This window comes from Primulina huaijiensis, chromosome 2 (genome assembly GCF_012295235.1).
Source record: "Primulina huaijiensis isolate GDHJ02 chromosome 2, ASM1229523v2, whole genome shotgun sequence".
Classification (NCBI taxonomy): Eukaryota; Viridiplantae; Streptophyta; class Magnoliopsida; order Lamiales; family Gesneriaceae; genus Primulina; species Primulina huaijiensis.
The window spans coordinates 2,853,920-2,876,263 of NC_133307.1; positions in this window are offsets into that span (position 1 = coordinate 2,853,920).

The window sequence follows — 22,344 nt, forward strand, 5'->3', positions numbered from 1 at the left end:
TTTTTTATCATATTAAACATACATCGAATAAATGTGAATATATGACATAAAAACTCGTACAAAACCGTCTCACGTGTCGATTTTGTTAGACGAATCTTCTACCCTATACGAATCATATCAAAAGTATTATTTTTCAATTAATATATGGACCGGGTCGACCCATCTCACGAATATAGATTCTTGAGACCATTTACTTTTATTAGACATATCTTCTATCTCAATATTTATCTGAAATTTGAAATCATTAATCTTTAAACATCTTATTCTTGGTGAATAAAAACACTTTGGCACCCCTCAAGACGAATCTTCTATCCCAAAACAGTTTGGCCCACCCTTGTCTTCAAAATTGGTATAGTATCTATATTCTTAAAATAAGCTGTATCATCTTTAACATGAAATTCATGTCTCATCAATATTGATTCTTTTCAAAATTTATTATAAAAATATAATCCAAATTATATTTGAAGCTTTGTATGAAATTATTTGAACATGAATATAGTTTGAGTTGAATTCGCTCGATAATTTGGAAGAAAAATCATATGATACTATTCGACCTAATTCGAAAAGTTTGTATTTTATATTCTATAACATACACAAATACAATTAATTTGGCCCATATGATATAAGTGTCACGCCCAGAACTCGGAGACATGACATCAGTAATGTTCTCCAAAATTTTTAAACAAACTTTGGAGAATACTAAGCATACGTAGTATAAAAATAACTCGAAACGATGACTAGAAATTCCTTTGTGCCCAATATTTGTAGGAAAATAATATATTAGTATTGGTAATATTGTTAATGGTACCAAAAAATCTAAAAGCTTAGGGATAAGTAAAAATGACCCGGCTTTCGAACCGTTCAGACTGATAGATCATTAAGTTCAGTCTCTCACAAAACTCAAAATTTTAAGTTTCGTCCTTCAACTTCGCCGCATCAGTCGCTTGGCTGGTGTTGACAAGTTCCTACAATACGGTCTTGCAGATCTTTATTCGTAAGACAGATCAACTAAGTCCTTATTTACAATAAAAAGTAAAACTTTAAGCATAAAAAATAATATTTTTTCATGAGTGACTCAAATAAAATATTGGTTTCACAAAATTGATCTGTGAGACCGTCTCACATGAGTTCTTGTGATACTTTAATTCAAATTTGACAAAAGATTTTTATTTGTATGATTATTAAAAATACAATAAATTTTCTTTTAACATATATAGGCAAACATGATATATGATACCGAAGCTCTTGTATGTGTTGTTTTTTGAATAATAACAAACTATTCGTTTGGTTCCACAAATACTTTGATTCGAGTTCAAATCAAACCAAAAGCAACAAAAAAACTCAACTTTTTTTTCAAAAACACGACCGACAATTTTGAAATCTAATGTACTTGGAATCTGTTTTTTTATTCATAAAAACTAAAATTTTAAATCCAAAACTATTCTTGCTTTCAAAAATAACTAAAATCAGTTAAAAATAATAGGAGATACAAAAATTCATTAATACGTAAAATTTACCTATAAAAGAATGCCATTACATTATCGTACTAAGTTTTAATTTTAGTACAAGAGGAAGGTATGAATTTAAGAATGACGTTACACGTACATCCATATTTGTACATCAATTTGTACAACACAAAAATTCAATGCAAAAATTCAATTTGTCAAAATCTCACTATATATTGAATACAAAATCTCGCGATATAACGATAAAATCTAACGATATAATAGTTGTAAATATCGCTGTAACGATATATTGGTTGTATCTTTAGCATTATTCATGAATTTATTAGTTGTAGAAGTTAGCTTGACTACAAATTTTGTGATTAGAGTGGATCTGCTTAATTTAGTGAATGACTACACAAATAAGCAACAACAAAAAATGAATCAATGAAAAAATTTGATCTTCGAATAACGAGTTCTCGTCAATTAACGGTGAAGTCACAATCTTAAAATCTAGTTAAATGTTAATTGATGGAATTTCATTATAAGTCGAAACAGCCAAAGGAATATTCTAATAGAATCTCAGAATCAACTAATTAATTGATTTAATAATTGTTATTTAATCATGCATATATGAGTTTTGACAATGGAAATAATAAAATCTTAATTCAAGTAGAATTCTATAAGGATTGAGAGAGCATGTTTATTAAATATAAGTTAAGGATTGATAATATACAACATAAGAAAATCAACGCTCATTTAGGTATTGTTTACAATAGTTTATTTTGAATAATTTTCAGCTTCTACATATAATTTTCAAACATTTCATTGGTTAGAAGTTTGAAAACATTTAAAATAAACTATNATATATAAACAATAAATAAATAACAGTAAAATAAATATTATTACTTTTGTTACCTTTTTCTTCTGTTCGGAGCTTGGAAAAATATGGAGGACTTTTAGAGCTTCGTGCTGATAACGTGTTGTGAAAAAGTAAAAATTTACGGTAAAAAAGTAAAAATCTCAAACTCTCAAAATTATCACACTACACACTTTATAATATTTTTCTCTCAACTCAATTGTGATTTTCTTCACAAATGAGAGATCTATTTATAGAAAATTTTTACAAATAATCCAAAAATAAAATACATCATTACCTACATCATCACACACTAATTTTCAATATTCAACACCTAATTTTACCTAATTTTCAACATTCAACATTCACATTTTCAACACAAATATTTAACACATTTTTAAATAATTTTTCAACAAATTCAACTATCAAAATTAATCATTATTTAAAGAAGGAAAAAGAGAACGGCTTCACGGCTCTCAAGTCCCAAGGGTTTTTTAATTAATAATTTAAAAATTAAAAGTAAAGCAAGTGGTGGCATGCAAAACGCCGCCACTAATGTCGGAGTCGGACGACGTAGCTTTTTTTNTTTTTGTTTTTTGTTTTACTTTTTAATTAATAAAATAGGATTTGAGGTCATTTATCAAACATGTTCAATTAACTAATTCACAAAACAAATAATTATAAAAAAATAGTTATGTTGTGAGACCGTCTCGTCTCATATGTTTTTATCAATAAAACAAGTTAAAAAAAATTCATACCTACATTGAAAAATAATTTAATATAAAAAAAATAATAACCACCATTGGATACTCCGCGAATTTAACACCAGTAATTACAAGATACACCATCATATCCATTAGTTAACACAAAAAAATTTATTTCCCTCAATTTATTTGCCACTGAACATGAGTTGCACTAAATCTTCCACTGCATAGAATCAATCATAGGTTTTCTACATATGAGGTTCGGTGAAAAAACTAAAGTTCCTGAAGCAAGACCAAAGTAAGGGAAAACAAATCTTTTACTTTGCTGTCTCATTGATTTACCTTCTCTTCCTGGTGGGAACCAACATTAGATGAAAACACTAACAGTAGGTAAAAAAAACCCTACCTTAAAAGTTCAAGATTCAAAAATTTAAATCTAGAGAGAGAAGCGAAAAATCCTTCCAAAGAAAGGGCGTGTTTTTTTAAAATAACTGGATACCAAAGAGTTTGCTCCGCTTTCCATGCTTATTCAATCATTTGAACCACTGATCAAAATGCAAGAGAAGTGAAAGAAAGCAAGATGCACAATGAGCCAATTTCACAGATTCAACCAACATGCTTAAGTATCAAGCTTCGGTCTCAGATGGCTTATTACATTTCTTAACACTCCTGCTTTTTTACTACATGAAACAATAAATAAGCCCAAAATATAGAAACTCTTAGAACTCAACAAGTATGATGCATTTTTCCCGACAATAAACAAACCTAAAACTATGGCCCCACTCTGATATGCAATGTGCTTCATCAACAGCCAATAGACAGATTCCTCAATCCAGTAATCTTGACCAGAAACTGCAGCAAGACGTGTGCAATGAGGAGAAATGCAAGCCATAAAGGCCCAAATTCAAACACAAAAAAACTTATCTATTTCTAAAAGATTGGGGAACAGACAGGAAAAAACACAGGATATTTACCAATCATATTTCATCTATGGAAGTTCCAAGAATGTGAAGCCAGAAACATTAAGAAAATAAATTGTATTCTGTAATTTATTTCGACCAATTTACAAAAGTCTGTTACATGACTACACTAACTTACATCACAAGCCGACAGAGTCAAGATGGTCAATCATCAGCTTAAATGATGAACAAGTCAGGTAGGGATGTAAACGAATCAAACCGTTTGTGAGCTATTCGAAGCTCGATTCGATAAAAGCTCGTTTGAGCTCGTTTAATGAGGTTCGTTAAGATAAACAAACCAAACTCAAGCTTTACAGTACTCGGCTCGTTAGCTCGTGAACATGTTCGTTTGTAAGTTCATGAGTAATCTTTTAGATGAAAAATAATTAATTTAATGAAAATTTAAATGTATAATTCATATTTATTAAGCTTGTTTAGGCTCGATAAAGACTTGAATAAGTTCGTGAGCCATGCATATATTCGTTAAATAAAGCTCGAGTTCGGCTCGATTATAAACAAACCAAGCTCAAACATTCAAGAGTTTGGCTCGGCTCGACTCGATTACATCCCTAAAGTCAGGTCCATTGAGCATCTAACAAAAACAGAATGCCTAACAAATTTCACAAGCAAGTTGTACCATTACAAAAAAGCACATATTTGTGAGCCCACAGGCTTTCTCTGGTGTCAGGTACAGAATATGTCGGCAGGAACATTTAGGCAGGAGCATTTAATGGGAACAGTATGTGCCAGCATAATTTGAAGAGAATTTGAACACGGCACCTGACTTCTTTAAAATGGGAGATGAAGATTCACACTGCAGATGCATATATAAATAGAGGCATCATTCGGCATTTCTAAGTATCCCATTCACAAGTTTCTTCTTGTGTTTTATTATTCCTCCTATTAGTTATATAATATTTGTGAGGTGTTTTGTTCTCCTGTATTAAGAGAGTGTGTGTTCTCTTTGGAAACACAGTGAGTGAGTTGTACACCACAAAATATTATAGTGGAAATTCTTTTCATCTTACCCGTGGTTTTTACCCTAATAATTTTTAGGGGTTTTCCACGTAAATCTCGGTGTCCAGTTTATTCTTTATTTTCGGGTTTTATTATCTCAAATTCCGCACGTGGGACCAACAAGTGGTATCAGAGCCTTGGTTGAAAATTTCTTAAAATTCTGAGTATGCTCTGTGATTGCAGCCTAGACTGATCTTCCACATCAGAAAAGATTTTTTGAGATTTTTTATTTAAGGCGGGATTATTTTGTCCAGTCTACTAAAATTGTTGTAGACATAATGGCGGGAAGGTACGAGTTAGCAAAGTTCAACGGAAGCAATTTTATGCTGTGGAAAATAAAGATACAAGCAGTTTTAAGAAAGGAGAATTGCTTGGCGGCTATTGGAGATAGATCGGTGGAGATTACGGATGATGGAAAGTGGAATGAGATGAATGACAATGCTGTTGCCAATTTACACTTGGCTATAGCAGACGAAGTACTGTCAAGTATATCTGAGATAAAAACAGCCAAAGTTATCTGGGATGCTCTGACAAAGATGTACGAGGTCAAGTCCCTACACAACATGATTTTCCTAAAGAGAAGGCTTTATACTCTTCGGATGGCAGAATCTTAATCGATGACCGACCATATCAACACACTGAATACTCTATTTGCCCAACTCACTTTCATGAGGCATAAAATAGGGAAAAATGAACATGCGGAGCTTCTACTTCAAAGTCTACCAGATTCATATGATCAACTTATCATCAACATAACCAACAATATTCTTATGGGCTTTCTTAGATTCGATGATGTCTTAACTGTGGTTCTCGGTGAAGAAAGCCGGCGCAAGAATAAGTAAGACAGGTTGGTAAACTCGAAGCAGGCAGAGGCTTTACCGATGATAAAAGGAAGATTTATGGGCCGTGACTCCAGTGGGAGCCAAAGACAAGGTAGATCAAAGTCGAGAAGTAAGAAGATAAATATTAACTGCTTTAAATGTGGCGGTAAAGGGCACTTCAAGAAAGAGTGTACGAGTATCGAGAAGAGTTCTCAAGGAAATGTGGCCAGTACTTCAGGCAGTGGTGAAATTTTATTCAGCGAAGTAACAACTGTTGCAGAAGGCAGACACAAATTTTGTAACACATGGATTATGGATTCAGGAGCGACGTGGCACATGACGTCTCGGAGAGAATGGTTTGATCATTATGAACCAGTCTCAGGGGGATCTGTATTCATGGAAAATGATCATGCCTTGGAAATCGCTGGGGTCGGTACTATAAAAATTAAAATGTTTGATGGCACCAATCGCACCATACAGGAGGTACGACATGTGAAAGGACTGACGAAAAATCTTTTGTCCTTGGGGCAATTGGATGACATCGGGCGCAAAACTCGGATCGAGAATGGGATCATGAAAACTGTGAAAGGCGCGCTTGTGGTTATGAAGGCGGAAAAGGTTGCTGCAAATCTGTATGTACTTTTGGGAAAAATACACAAAGAGGCAGAACTAGCTGTTGCATCAAATGGTTCAGGATAAGAATTAACAGTGTTATGGCATAGAAAGCTCGGGCATATGTCAGAACGGGGGTTGAAAATTCTCTCAGAACGGAAGCTGTTGCCGGGACTCACAAAAGTGTCACTACCCTCTTGTGAGCATTGTGTTACCAGTAAACAACACAGATTAAAGTCTGGCACTTCTACTACCAGGAGCAAAAACATATTGGAACTGATTCATTCGGATGTTTGGCAAGCACCGGTTGTATCCCTAGGAGGAGCGAGATACTTTGTCTCGTTCATTGATGATTTCTCTAGGATATGTTGGGTGTATCCAATCAAGAAGAAATCAAATGTTTTCCAGATCTTCATAGATTTCAAAGCGCGGGTTGAACTTGATTCAGAAAAGAAAATCAAGTGTTTGAGGACTGACAATGGAGGAGAATATACCAGTGATGAGATTGATGCATTTTGTCAACATGAGGGCATCAAAAGACAATTCACGACGGTTTACACACCTCAACAGAATGGAGTGGTAGAGCGGATGAACAGAACCTTGTTGGACAGAACAAGAGCTATGTTGAGGACTGCGGGTCTAGACAAGTCATTTTGGGCGGAAGCAGTCAAAACCGCTTGTTATATTATCAATCGTTCTCCTTCAGTGGCGATTGATCTGAAGACTCCGATGGAGATGTGGACTGGGAAGCCGACAGATTATTCTCATTTGCATACCTTTGGAAGTCCGGTGTACGTTCTGTACAATGAGCAAGAAAGATCGAAGTTGGATTCGAAATCCAGAAAATGTATCTTCTTGGGTTATGCTGATGGAGTAAAGGGGTTTCGCTTGTGGGATCCTACTGTTCACAAGCTTGTCATCAGAAACTACTATATTTCAGGTGGAAAATAAGACGGACGAAGGTCAAATTTCTTGTGAAGCTGTACCAGAGCACGAAGAACAAGAACAAGTTGAGTCTGAAGGTTCCAATGTGAGGCAGTCAACTCGAGACAGAAGACCACCAGGTTGGCTTTCAGATTATGTCACTGAAAGCAACATTGCATATTGTCTATTATCAGAGGATGGTGAGCCATCGAGTTTCCACGAGGCTATTCAAAGCTTGGATGTATCTTTGTGGATGATAGCAATGCAAGAAGAGTTGGAGGCATTAGACATGAATAAAACTTGGGATCTTGTTACACTACCACGAGGAAGGAAAGCCATTGGAAACAGATGGGTCTATAAGATCAAGCGTGATGATAATAACCAAGTGGAGCGGTATCGTGCTAGATTGGTGGTAAAAGGGTATGCTCAGAAAGAAGGCATTGACTTCAATGAGATATTTTCTCCTGTGGTTCGGCTTACAACAGTCAGAGTAGTGTTGGCATTGTGTGCGGTGTTTGACCTACATCTAAAACAACTAGATGTGAAAACGGCATTTCTTCATGGAGATCTTGAAGAAGAAATCTATATGCTCCAGCCAGAAGGTTTTGCCGAAAAAGGCAAAGAGAACTTGGTTTGCAAGTTGAACAAATCTCTGTACGGTCTCAAACAGGCGCCGAGGTGTTGGTACAAGAGATTTGATTCCTATATCATGAGCCTTGGATACAACAGACTGAGTGCAGACTCTTGTATGTATTTCAAGAGGTCTGGTGATGATTATATTATTTTGCTGTTGTATGTGGACGACATGTTGGTAGCAGGCCCCAAAAAAGATCAGGTCCAAGAATTGAAGGCACAGTTGGCTAGGAAATTTGATATGAAGGACTTGGGACCAGCAAACAAGATTCTAGGGATGCAAGTTCACCGAGACAGAAGTAACAGAAAGATTTGGCTTTCCCAGAAAAATTATTTGAAGAAAGTCTTGCAACGCTTCAACATGTAAGATAGTAAGCCAATTTCGACCCCTCTTCCTGTTAACTTCAAGTTATCCTCCGAGATGTGTCCTAGCAGTGAAGCAGAGAGGATGGAGATGTCTCGAGTACCATATGCATCAGCAGTGGGAAGTTTGATGTTCGTTATGATCTGTACAAGACCGGACATTGCTCAAGCAATGGGAGCAGTTAGTCGGTATATGGCGAATCCTGGACGAGAGCATTGGAGCACTGTTAAGAGGATCCTTAGATACATTAAGGGTACCTCAAATGTTGCATTATGTTATGGAGGATCGGATTTTACACTTAGGGGCTATGTCGATTCAGATTATGTAGGTGATCCTGATAAGAGGAAATCTACTACTGGTTATGTGTTTACACTTGCAGTGGGAGCAGTAAGCTGGGTTTCAAAACTGCAGACAGTTGTGGCGTTATCTACAACGGAGGCAGAATACATGGCAGCTACTCAAGCTTGCAAGGAGGCAATATGGATTAAAAGGTTATTGGAGGAGATCGGCCACAAACAAGAGAATGTTCCTTTGTTTTGTGATAGTCAGAGTGCATTGCACATCGCAAAGAATCCAGCCTTTCATTCTAGGACGAAACACATTGGAGTACAATTTCACTTTGTGCGGGAAGTAGTAGAAGAAGGAAGCGTGGATATGCAGAAGATCCATACGAAGGACAACATAGTTGATTTCCTGACCAAGCCAGTGAACACTGATAAGTTTGAGTGGTGTAGATCCTCAAGTGGTTTAGCGGAAACGTAAGCAGCAGGTAATGACAAGATTGAAAGGATGTGTGGAGATGTGTTTGATTCTCAATCAAATCTCCAAGTGGGAGAAATGTCGGCAGGAACATGTAGGCAGGAGCATTTAATGGGAACAGTATGTGCCAGAATAATTTGAAGAGAATTTGAACACGGCAGCTGACTTCTTTGAAATAGGAGATGAAGATTCACACTGGAGATGCATCTATAAATAGAGGCATCATTCGGCATTTCTAAGTATCCCATTCACAAGTTTATTCTTGTGTTTTATTATTCCTCCTATTAGTTCTATAATATTTGTGAGGTGTTTTGTTCTCCTGTATTAAGAGAGTGTGTTTTCTCTTTGGAAACACAGTGAGTGAGTTGTACACCACAAAATATTATAGTGGAAATTCTTTTCATCTTGCCCGTGGTTTTTACCCTTATTATTTTTAGGGGTTTTCCACGTAAATCTCGGTGTCCAGTTTATTCTTTATTTTCGGGTTTTATTATCTCAAATTCCGCACGTGGGACCAACAGAATATCATATTGACCACTCTCGGCATTTCTATGCACGTTAGGATTAGTTTGAGCACGGGAAATATACTCGGCACGTATGCCCCTTTGCTTCAATGCCATAATTGCCATTACCTTCACCGTAAGTTCACAACATACACGCCATACGTAAACAAAACTATTTCATTCACAAATACAGATATCATAAAAAGAACAGGCAAAAATAAAGCTAAACACAAACCTATTCCTGCATTAAAGATATAAGAGAACTTATCAGCACAGCAGTCTTTTTTGCAACCAACGGTAGCACCTGATAGCTTTATTATAAAATCGTTTAACAAAAGGGGTATTTAGAAGACTATTTGGCTATGTTTGGTAGCCATGATAAAAGAATGATTATTAAATAATCATCCCTTATCTCATGTTTGGTTCATTTTTAATTTAACATGGAGGCCCTTGATTATGATTGAAAGCCCTCACTATTTATGTTATTTGTGTGATTAAATATCCTTCATCAAAGGTGTGATAATGTATAATTTTTGAATAGTGATAATGATTGTTGGAAAATTTGATGCTTAATGAATGAAAATTAAGCAAATTAATCAATGTGTTTGATTGGAAAAATTCGAAACGAAAAAACGATACTTAATGAACGAATATTAAGTTCGACGGTTCTGAATAAAACTCGAAAGAGTTTATCATATGTTGAAAGAAACTCAAACGAGTAGTCAGAACATGTAGGGGACAAAAATCGAAAAAAAAAATTCGTGAACAGCGCGCGGCTGCGCGCGGTTCTGCGCGCAGCCGCGCGCCCGAGCCTGCCGAGGGCAGGAGATGGCGCGCGGCTGCACGCAGTTCTGCACGCTGCCGAGAGCTCTCGGCAGCGGGCGCCAGTGCGCGCGCGGGGGCGCCTGCACGCGCCCCTTCGTGCTGTTTTCGTGTCCCTTCGATTTTTCTTGTATTTTTTCATTTCCTTGGCATTGTTTGATGATTGTGATCAGTTACAATGGCCAAAGGACATCCCTATGAATGAAAGATCATGTCTCTTCATTTGAAAAACATTAAATATTTGATATTTTGAAAATTAAACATACATACATCATTTTGCATATCTTTGTCTTCCTTTCTTCAAAAAGAGAGAGTTCTTTCATTTCCTTGTGAAAGAACTTGAATATTTGAGTGCTCATTATTCAAGAGTTGTAGTTGTATCTTGGGCGAAGATTGCCACAAAACTCAAGCACATTGTGAGGGCAAATTCTTCTTAAGGAGAAAGTGTTCAACACTTGCCTCTACAAAGCCATTTCTTTGTTTTCTTCTTGCTTCTCCTCTCATATTTGAATACCACACACAACAATCTTAAGAAGAATTTTGGATTTTTGGTCATTTGCAAGAAGATTCTCAATGGCATCAACATCTACAACACCACATCCAACCATTGCACAAGGAGAGAAACCGGAAAAATTTTCTGGTGCGGATTTCAAAAGATGCTCTTCTATCTCACAACCTTGAGTTTGTCAAGGTTCTTGAAGGAGGATCCTCCTACCGTTGCTGAAAACGAGACAGACACCAACATGAGGGCCGCTTTGGATGCATGGAACCAAAGTGATTTTCTATGCAAGAACTACATCCTCAATGGACTTGACAATACATTGTACAATGTGTATTGTCAAGTCAAGACCGCCAAGGAACTTTGGGATATGCTTGATAAGAAATACAAGGCGGAGGATGCGGGCTTGAAGAAGTTCATTGTTGGGAGATTTTTGGACTTCAAGATGGTGGACTCAAAATCTGTGATGAGTCAAGTGCAAGAACTACAACTTATCTTGCAAGAGATTCATGCGGAAGGAATGAGTCTAAGCGAGTCCTTCCAAGTTGCTGCCATGATCGCGAAACTCCCTCCATTGTGGAAAGATTTCAAGAATTATTTGAAGCATAAAAGGAAAGTGGTGTGCTGTCGTTGAGCCACCAAACTTAAATTCCTACTCTCTAAGTAAAATGAGTTTAATGGTGAGCAGGGTCGAATCCACAGGGAATGGGGGATGATTTCTTTCGAGTAAAGTGTAAATACGGGGGGATTTTGGATAAAAACAAAATAAAATATTAAAACTAAAATTAGAAAGCAATAAAAATTAATAAATCTAAACGAAAATTAAATTACCAAACTCTGATTCAAGGGATTTTCACTATTCAATTATATCACTATTCATCGGCTAACATATTATTTATTCATGCAGTTACAAGCAATTAACCTTAGAATTATAGGGATAGCCACTGAAATTCTTGCGTTTTCCTAATTTAATTGACCAAACCCAGCATCCAGTCAAAACTTATTAATAATTAACTGGGCACGATAGCGTTCCATATTAATTAAAAATAGCATTTTCGTTTTGTGAAAACAGTTAATCCTAAAATCTAACAATCGAGATAGCTGCAATTGATAGATCGAGTTTCGTTGATTTATTTAGATTAAATATGCTATGATAGCACAACACACCTAATCTATCGCTACTCATGTACCAATCGTTCATGACAATTACGGATCACTGAATTCATGGATAACAGTAGAAAATTATATATCGAATTAAATTGTCAGATTAACCAATATACAACTTTCATAGAAATAAATCATAAATCAACAAATACTTGAACAAAACACGAATATTAAATTAAAGTGCAAAAAGCCTCACAGTGATAAATCGAAATAGTAAAAATATCCCTTGAATCAAAAATAAAACTTAGCCTAAAGGTGTGGAAAGGAGGTGAGAAATTCTTGAGCCCTTTTCTTCTTCTCTCTTCTTGAGTTGTAGAGTGGTGATTGGTTTGATAATTTTTTCTCTGCCGCCTTGTTGAACGTTTTTGTAGTGTAGGGAAGAAAGGAATTGTTTTCATTTTTGGGTCCAAAAAGGTATAAAAGCCCAAATATCTAAATTTAAACCTAATTACTAAAAAATAAAAGATATTAGAAAATATCCTACAAAGAATATAGAGTTTTGTTATGGAAAAAACTCTATCTTCTATTTATTCTTTGATATGAATATTCCTCAACTCTCACTAGGCAGCCGAGGAGTAGTCATAAGGCGTGGTCACGCCTTATCAAAAAACATCTTCTGAATTTTTCTGCTCTACGTCTTACACTAAGATCAAATCGACAACTTTAATTGTGATATAAAATCATCATTTTTAGCCCAGATTTATCGCAAGAACAGAAAACTTCCACCTACAATAAAATCACACAAAAATGTGTCAATTAAGCATGTTGGAAGTGGTAACAATGAGATATACGACAATAAAAATACAAACTATTATGAGCATATCAAATCTCCCACACCTAAACCATGCTTGTCCTCAAGCATAAAAGAATTCAATTCATTATTTTAACTCATTATCCTCTTTCTGCTTCATTTACTTGTCCGTAAAATATTTTGTCATGCACCAAAGCAATTTAATTTTTAAGCATCTAACATACCAACATCATGAACAATTGCTTCCATCTTAATGTGTAGAAATAAAAAATCCACAGGGTCCAAACACTCCTCACAGGATTCACTAATTTCACTCGTAAGTGTCTAGGTATGTATCAAGGAGCTCTCATATCAAAACACTGAAACTTTTTACCATAAGCTTGCAAATATATCACATCATCCCCCAAGTGAATAGATTAAAATGCACAAACAAGGGCTATACATGGGTTGTACTGTGGCTAAAGGTCAGGTAGGAAAGAAGGCACAATAGGTTTTCTGAATTGAAGAAATCATACGCATTTTTCACAAAGACAATTGCATCTAAATAATAACATCTTCGATCTCATTATAAAAATTTTCTTCTTTGTTGCTCTTATTCTCCTTCTCATTCCGCCTTTTCATTTTCCTTCATTTTTCTTTTCATTATAATTATATATTTTTTCTCCTCTATTTTTTTCATATTTTTTTTTCATAAGGAGTTTTTGAGACAACGATTTCGAGCATTAATCAGTCGATTTCAACAATTTGCACTTTCTTGGCTCAAAGGATGCTAAATGCGAAAATTTTGTATGATTCTCCAATTCAAGGTTCAAATAGAGGAATAACCAATAAAAAGGATTTATCATGGCTTGTAACGTGGTTATTTTTCAACAAATAGGCTCAGGCTCGAACTTGGCTCACTAGGGCTAAATGAATCAGGGTAGGCTCAAAAGAACGGCACTGATAATGGGAAAGAAAACGGTTTGAACCTAATGCCCTTTACTTTGTTTATGCCTCTAATCCATCACAATGTATCAACAAAGACATGTATAACAATGCAAGTTCTAGAAAAATAAACAATGCATGACCAACATACAATCAAATAAAATGGAGCATGATAGAATGTTTGCTCATAGGCTCAAAGCTCACAAAAAAAAACGGTATGTGTGTTAGATCCCATACACTTATCATTTCAACATATCATCAAGAGCAACTACCCACAAATGTAGTAGTAAGAATGCAAAAACAGTTGCATACAAAGAAAACATCAGTTTTTTTTTCATAGACTCGCATCAGAGGCATTCAAGATTCAAATGAGAGAGATAACGAATAAACACTAAATGCTTTATGGATAAAAAAAATTCACTCTACCGTGTTTATTTTTATTTTTTGTTTTTTGTTTTGTTTTGTTTTTTTTTTTTTTTTACATGCAAAAAATGAGAAAAAAAAATTGAAACCATAAATAAGGCTATATACCCCCTCCCACACCTATATGTGGCAATGTCCTCCATGACACAAAAAGTAGATGCACAACACATACAGTAAAAGCAAGCAAGGGAAGTTAGAGAACTCCCCTGAAAATTGTTGGGCATCGTAGAGCAAAGCTTTCTATTGTTGTGGCGGAGGACATTGTGGATCGATGATGGAAGCTGCTGAGAGAAGATGTGAAAGAGGTGAGAACAAATAGGATTAAATAAAATAAAAGTAAATTCTTTTTCAAAAAAAAAAATTTATTTGCCCTTGAAACATCAAAAGATGTTTTCTTATAAGGCGTGATCACGCCCTGTTAAGAGACATCTTCTGCGTATAGGGCAAAATTTTTTCAAAATCAGAAGATATTTTCTCACAAGGCGTGATCACGCCTTGCTAGGAAACATCTACTGCATGTATGCCAATTTTTTTTTTTTCAGAAGTGGTTTCTTTATAAGGCGTGGTCACGCCTTGTAAAAAGACCTTTTCTGCACAAAATTAATAATACTATAAATATTAAGAACAAAAATTTGGGTTGCCTCCCAAAAGCGCTTGATTTTTAGTCGTCGGCTTGACCCTCAAAAGCACTCATTCAAAGAGCGGCTGACGCCCAAAGTACGTGTCATATGACACCATATATGGGTCTTGGTTCCATGTGCCCTCAAGTTTGGCTTGATGTATGCAATGTAAGCTCGTCTCCTCAACAAAACGTGACTTTAAATAATAGGCATGCGATGAGAATATCATCGTTGGCTCTTGAAGAACAAAATCTGTTGAAATCGGCAATGGAGAAAGACAAGAATCTCCTATATGTATGTATGATAATATTATCGATGAGCTCAAATCGATAGTCTCGGGAGCTTGTTCATCTCACAACTTCATTTGTGCCTCATCTTCGTTTGATATATCTTCCAAAACTTCTTCAGACTGAGGCTCAACAGTTTCCTCATTCAATGCCACACGCTTGTTTACCATATCATTCAATCGACTTATGATTATTTCAAGACTATATCCCTCATCTTCTTGATGCTCGAAAAGTTGGTCTGTAAAATCAGATTGGCTAATTTCTGGAGCGTATTGGTGGTTCCAACTCTGCAGTGAAGGATCCCAATACTGATGGTAGTCAAAGTCGGCCATATCCTTTAGCAAATATATGACACCATTAAACTGTCGATCAAGTAGTGGACTACCAGTTGTCAGTGTCCCATTAAATACCCATTTTCGTGTAACTGCATCCAAACCTTTAAGGAAAAGTCGAATAAGAACATAGTTAGAAAAATCATGATTCCTGAATGTTGTTGTTAAATTATTGAATCTCTCCCATGCTGCGTAGAATGGCTCTCCGTTTTGTTGGGCAAAACTTGTGAATACTTGACGATGAAACATCTCGAAGTATTCCACAATAAAAAATACTAAAATTCTTCTTCTCTTGATGAATCACCTGTAAGAGAAGAACAAAGCATATAAAAATAAAACAAAACTCGAAAAAAAACTAACCTTGCACCGTTCCCCGGCAACGGCGCCAAAATTTGGTGTGCTGTCGTTGAGCCACCAAACTTAAATTCCTACTCTCTAAGTTAAATGAGTTTAATGGTGAGCAGCGTCGAATCCACAGGGAACGGGGGATGATTTCTTTCGAGTAAAGTGTAAATACGGGGGGATTTTGGATAAAAACAAAATAAAATATTAAAACTAAAATTAGAAAGCAATAAAAATTAATAAATCTAAACGAAAATTAAATTACCAAACTCTGATTCAAGGGATTTTCACTATTCAATTNTGTAATGGTGAGCAGGGTCGAATCCACAGGGAACGGGAGATTTATTTCTTTCGAGCATAATGTAAATGAATGGGAGATTTGTTTGATAAAAACTAATAAAATACTATAACTAATTTAACATGCAAGAAGAAAATAATAAAACTAAACGAAAATTAAATTACCAAACTCTGATTCAAGGGATTTTCACTATTCAATTATATCACTATTCATCGGCTAACATATTATTTATTCATGCAGTTACAAGCAATTAACCTTAGAATTATAGGGATAGCCACTGAAATTCTTGCGTTTTCCTAATTTAATTGACCAAACCCAGCATCCAGTCAAAACTTATTAATAATTAACTGGGCACGATAGCGTTCCATATTAATTAAAAATAGCATTTTCGTTTTGTGAAAACAGTTAATCCTAAAATCTAACAATCGAGATAGCTGCAATTGATAGATCGAGTTTCGTTGATTTATTTAGATTAAATATGCTATGATAGCACAACACACCTAATCTATCGCTACTCATGTACCAATCGTTCATGACAATTACGGATCACTGAATTCATGGATAACAGTAGAAAATTATATATCGAATTAAATTGTCAGATTAACCAATATACAACTTTCATAGAAATAAATCATAAATCAACAAATACTTGAACAAAACACGAATATTAAATTAAAGTGCAAAAAGCCTCACAGTGATAAATCGAAATAGTAAAAATATCCCTTGAATCAAAAATAAAACTTAGCCTAAAGGTGTGGAAAGGAGGTGAGAAATTCTTGAGCCCTTTTCTTCTTCTCTCTTCTTGAGTTGTAGAGTGGTGATTGGTTTGATAATTTTTTCTCTGCCGCCTTGTTGAACGTTTTTGTAGTGTAGGGAAGAAAGGAATTGTTTTCATTTTTGGGTCCAAAAAGGTATAAAAGCCCAAATATCTAAATTTAAACCTAATTACTAAAAAATAAAAGATATTAGAAAATATCCTACAAAGAATATAGAGTTTTGTTATGGAAAAAACTCTATCTTCTATTTATTCCTTGATATGAATATTCCTCAACTCTCACTAGGCAGCCAAGGAGTAGTCATAAGGCGTGGTCACGCCTTATCAAAAAACATCTTCTGAATTTTTCTGCTCTACGTCTTACACTAAGATCAAATCGACAACTTTAATTGTGATATAAAATCATCATTTTTAGCCCAGATTTATCGCAAGAGCAGAAAACTTCCACCTACAATAAAATCACACAAAAATGTGTCAATTAAGCATGTTGGAAGTGGTAACAATGAGATATACGACAATAAAAATACAAACCAAGTATCAAAGGGAAGAAGAGGAAGTTTGAGAAGCAACCACAACAAGGCCAACAACCACCAAAAAAGAAGAAATTCAAAGGCACTTGTTATAACTGCGGAAAACCGAATCACATGGCTAAGGATTGTAGGAAGCCAAAGAAGGGAAATCCTCAAGCCAACGTAGTTCAAGAAAGGTCGGTACCATTTGATTTTTCTCAACTTGATTTATCTGCAGTTATTTTTGAAGCAAATTTGGTGGAAAACCCAAATGAATGTTGGGTTGATACTGGAGCAACTCGACACATATGCTCCAACAAGGGGTTGTTCTCCACATACACTCCATCTACCAGGAGAAAACTATATATGGGGAACTCCGCTACTTCTGAGGTGGTGGGCACTGGAAATGTGGTACGGAAGATGACATCGGTTTTGGAAATAACTCTTGTTGATGCACTTCATGTACCAGACATAAGAAAGAACCTTGTGTCGGGGTCTCTGTTGGTCAAACATGGGTTTAGATTAGTATTTGAGTCTAACAAAGTTGTATTGACCAAGAATGGTAATTTTATTGGAAAAGGATATCTCGATGAGAACCTTTTCAAGTTGAATGTAATGGCTATACGCCAAAATGTTGTTGAAAGTAATAAAGACAAAAGTTTTATTTACTTTCTTGAGTGTTCTCATTTATGGCATGTTCGTTTAGGACACGTAAATTTTTATACCTTGCAACGTTTAATGAAACTGGAATTATTACCTAAACACAACGTCGATCCAACACACAAATGCGAAATATGTGTTGAAGCAAAAATGACCAAAGCGCCTTACCACTCGATTGAAAGATGTACAACTCCTCTAGAACTAATACACACCGATTTTGGTGATTTAAAGTTTGTACAAACTAGAGGAGGGAAAAGATACTACGTGACATTCATTGATGATAATACAAGGTACTGTTACGTATATCTTTTGAGGTCGAAAGATGAAGCTCTTGAAGCATTCAAATGTTATAAGACCGAAGTTGAGAATCAACTAGGCAAACAAATAAAGAGAGTTCGAAGCGATAGAGGAGGCGAATACGGAGCACCGTTTGATGAATTCTGCACATCTGTGGGCATAATTCATGAAACGACTGCTCCTTATTCACCACAATCGAATGGCATTGCTGAAAGAAAGAATCGAACTCTGAAAGATATGATGAATGCTATGTTAATAAGTTCAGGACTACCCCAAAACTTGTGGGGGGAAGCAATACTATCGGCTAATCACATCCTGAACAAGATACCCCACAAGAAAAATGACAAGTCACCTTATGAATTGTGGAAAGGTCACAAACCTTCCTACAAGTACCTTAAAGTGTGGGGGTGTCTAGCTAAGGTTGAAATACCAAAGCCTAAACAAGAGCGAATTGGACCAAAGACGGTAGACTGCATATTCATCGGATATGCACATAATAGTAGTGCCTATAGGTTTATAGTGCACAAATCCGAAAATGTAGAAATGAATACGGGCATGACAATTGAGTCAAGAAATGCATTATTTTTTGAAAATATATTTCCTTGTAAAGAAAGGAAAGAAAATGGTTCTAGCAAACGAAAACTTGAGACGGAGCATGCAGGTCAAGTACATATACATGAACCAACTCTAAATGAAAATGCTACACCATTGGCAAGTTCTTCAAAGGAGCAAGAGCAAAGAAGAAGCAAAAAGGCTAGAATCTCAAAGCCCTTTGGTCCAGACTTCCATACTTTTATGTTGGAGAATGAACCAAAGGACATACAAGATGCTCTGGCTAGCCCTGAAGCTCCCTATTGGAAAGAAGCCATCAACTCTGAAATGGATTCCATATTGCAAAACCATACTTGGGAACTAGTGGATCTTCCACCAGGTACAAAGCCATTGGGATGCAAATGGATATTGAAAAAGAAAATGAGAGTTGATGGAAGTATTGAAAAATACAAAGCCAGGCTTGTGGTCAAAGGCTATAGACAAAGAGAAGGTCATGATTTATTCGACACATATTCACCAGTTTCAAGAATAACATCCATTCGTGTGCTCATTGCTATTGCAGCTTTGCATAACCTTGAGATACATCAAATGGATGTCAAAACGGCATTCTTAAATGGTGAACTTGAAGAAGAAATATATATGGAGCAACCTGAAGGCTTCATTGTTAAAGGACAAGAAAGAAAGGTCTGTCGTTTAATTAAGTCACTATACGGACTTAAACAAGCGCCCAAGCAGTGGCACGAAAAATTTGACAAGGTAGTATTGTCAAATGAATTTAAGATTAATGAGTGTGACAAATGTGTTTACATTAAAGGCATTCGAGAATCTTATGTAATAGTATGTTTATATGTGGATGACATGCTAATAATGGGGAATAGTCAAGAGTTGATTAAGAGTACAAAGAAAATGTTGACAAAACATTTTGATATGAAAGATATGGGGATTGCTGATGTAATTCTAGGGATTAAAATCTTTATAACTCCAGAAGCAATAATACTATCTCAATCTCATTATGTAGAAACAGTGTTGAAGAAGTTTAACGCTTATGACTCTACCCCAGTAAAAACGCCTTAAGACGTAAATGTCCATTTGGCGAAGAATCGTGGAGAACCAGTTTCCCAACCGGAATACTCCAGGATTATTGGAAGCCTTATGTACATCACTAACTGTACTAGACCGGACATTGCTTGTGCGGTTAACATGTTAAGTCGGTTTACAAGTAATCCTAGTGATGCACACTGGAAGGCATTGACAAGGGTGCTTAGATATTTAAAGCACACCTCAGAATATGGACTAAATTACACAAGGTATCCTGCAGTACTTGAAGGATACTGTGATGCAAATTGGATTTCTGACACCAAGGATTCCAAATCCACCAGCGGCTATGTATTTACCATTGGTGGAGGAGCAATCTCTTGGAGGTCATCGAAACAAACTGGCATTGCTAGATCTACTATGAAATCGGAGTTCATAGCGCTAGATAAAGCTACAGAAGAAACTGAATGGCTTCGTAACTTTCTAGAGGACATTCCGTGTTGGAAAAGTCCAGTGCCAGCAATCATGATACATTGCGACAGTCAGTTAGCAATTGCAAGGGCACAAAACAGTATGTACAATGGCAAGTCTCGACACATTCGTCGAAGACATAATACTGTACGACAGTTGATCTCTAATGGATTTATATCTGTTGATTATATTAAATCAAAGGATAACTTAGCGGATCCGCTTACAAAAGCATTAAATAGAGATCAAATGTACTGTCTGTCAAGAGGAATGTGTTTAAAACCTACCAAATAAAGTTTTCATAGTGGCAACCCAACCTTTTTGATTGGAGATCCCAAGATCTTGGTTCAATGGGACAACTTAATTATGAGAACTTGAGGAATCACTCATCATTCCTATGACGATGAGTGAAGTTGCCTACAAAGGTAGTGAGGTTAAGTATTGTATTTTTAATGATTTCGTAGCTTGCAAAAGCGGGGTAAGTAGGATACCCTTTTACAAGGAGATCACCTATGTACGTGTGAGGACGGGCCGCCTCGATGAAACACGTATGAAGCCAAGATGTGTTCCATGGCCAAAACGGACACAACCGATAAAACAAAATGGAAATGGAAGAAAGATTATCATGTGGGTACAGTTGTCTGGTTTTACATGAACCTCCAAGAAGTTCAAGACATCACGTTCACTTCGTGGCCTAGTAAATCCGATTGTATTCCACTACGGAAGGTTCAAAGCAAAAAATCACCTCTCCTGATGTGATAATTTTTCGTATATACTCTCTTTTATGCATCACGAGCATCCATGCATTAATTTCATTCATGTGGGAGATTGTTGGAAAATTTGATGCTTAATGAATCAAAATTAAGCAAATTAATCAATGTGTTTGATTGGAAAAATTCGAAACGAAAAAATGATACTTAATGAACGAATATTAAGTTCGGCGGTTCTGAATAAAACTCGAAAGAGTTTATCATATGTTGAAAGAAACTCAAACGAGTAGTCAGAACATGTAGGGGACAAAAATCGAAAAAAAAAAATTCGTGAACAGTGACTGGCGCGCAGCTGCGCGCCCGAGCCTGCCGAGGGCAGGAGCTGGCGCGCGGCTGCGCGAGTTCTGCGCAGGCGCGCGCGCCTGCCGAGCGCTGCCGAGAGTGCTCGGCAGCGCGCGCGCTCCTGCCGAGAGCTCTTGGCAGAGGACGCCTGCACGCGCCCCTTCGTGCTGTTTTCGTGTCCCTTCGATTTTTCTTGTATTTTTTTATTTTCTTGGCATTGTTTGATGATTGTGATCAGTTACAATGGCCAAGGGACATCCCTATGAATGAAAGATCATGTCTGTTCATTTGAAAAACATTAAATATTTGATATTTTGAAAATCAAACATACATATATCATTTTGCATATCTTCTTCTTCCTTTCTTCAAAAAGAGAGAGTTCCTTCATTTCCTTGTGAAAGAACTTGAATATTTGAGTGCTCATTATTCAAGAGTTGTAGTTGTATCTTGGGAGAAGATTGCCACAAAACTCAAGCACATTGTGAGGGCAAATTCTTCTTAAGGAGAAAGTTTTCAACACTTGCCTCTACAAAGCCATTTCTTTGTTTTCTTCTTGCTTCTCCTCTCATATTTGAATACCACAAACAACAATGATAAGATTGTATATTAACCATAATACCATTGAATTGTTTTCTTCAATATAATATGAAAATTAAAATTAGTGAAAATTTAATAATTAATACAATATTTAAATTTTTATTATATTTTTTAATAAATTAATTTCATATATTTTTATTATTTTTAATCATTTTAAAGAAAATAAATTGTAATGTAAATCTATTTTAAATTAAATTTTTATAAATTTCTAATCTTGTTAATTAATTTTTTTATGAAAATAAATATTTATTAAATTCTAATTTATTTTGTTTAATGATTACCGTAATATTTTCAAATATATTTCTTATAAATATATTTAAATTAATTTTAATAAATATAA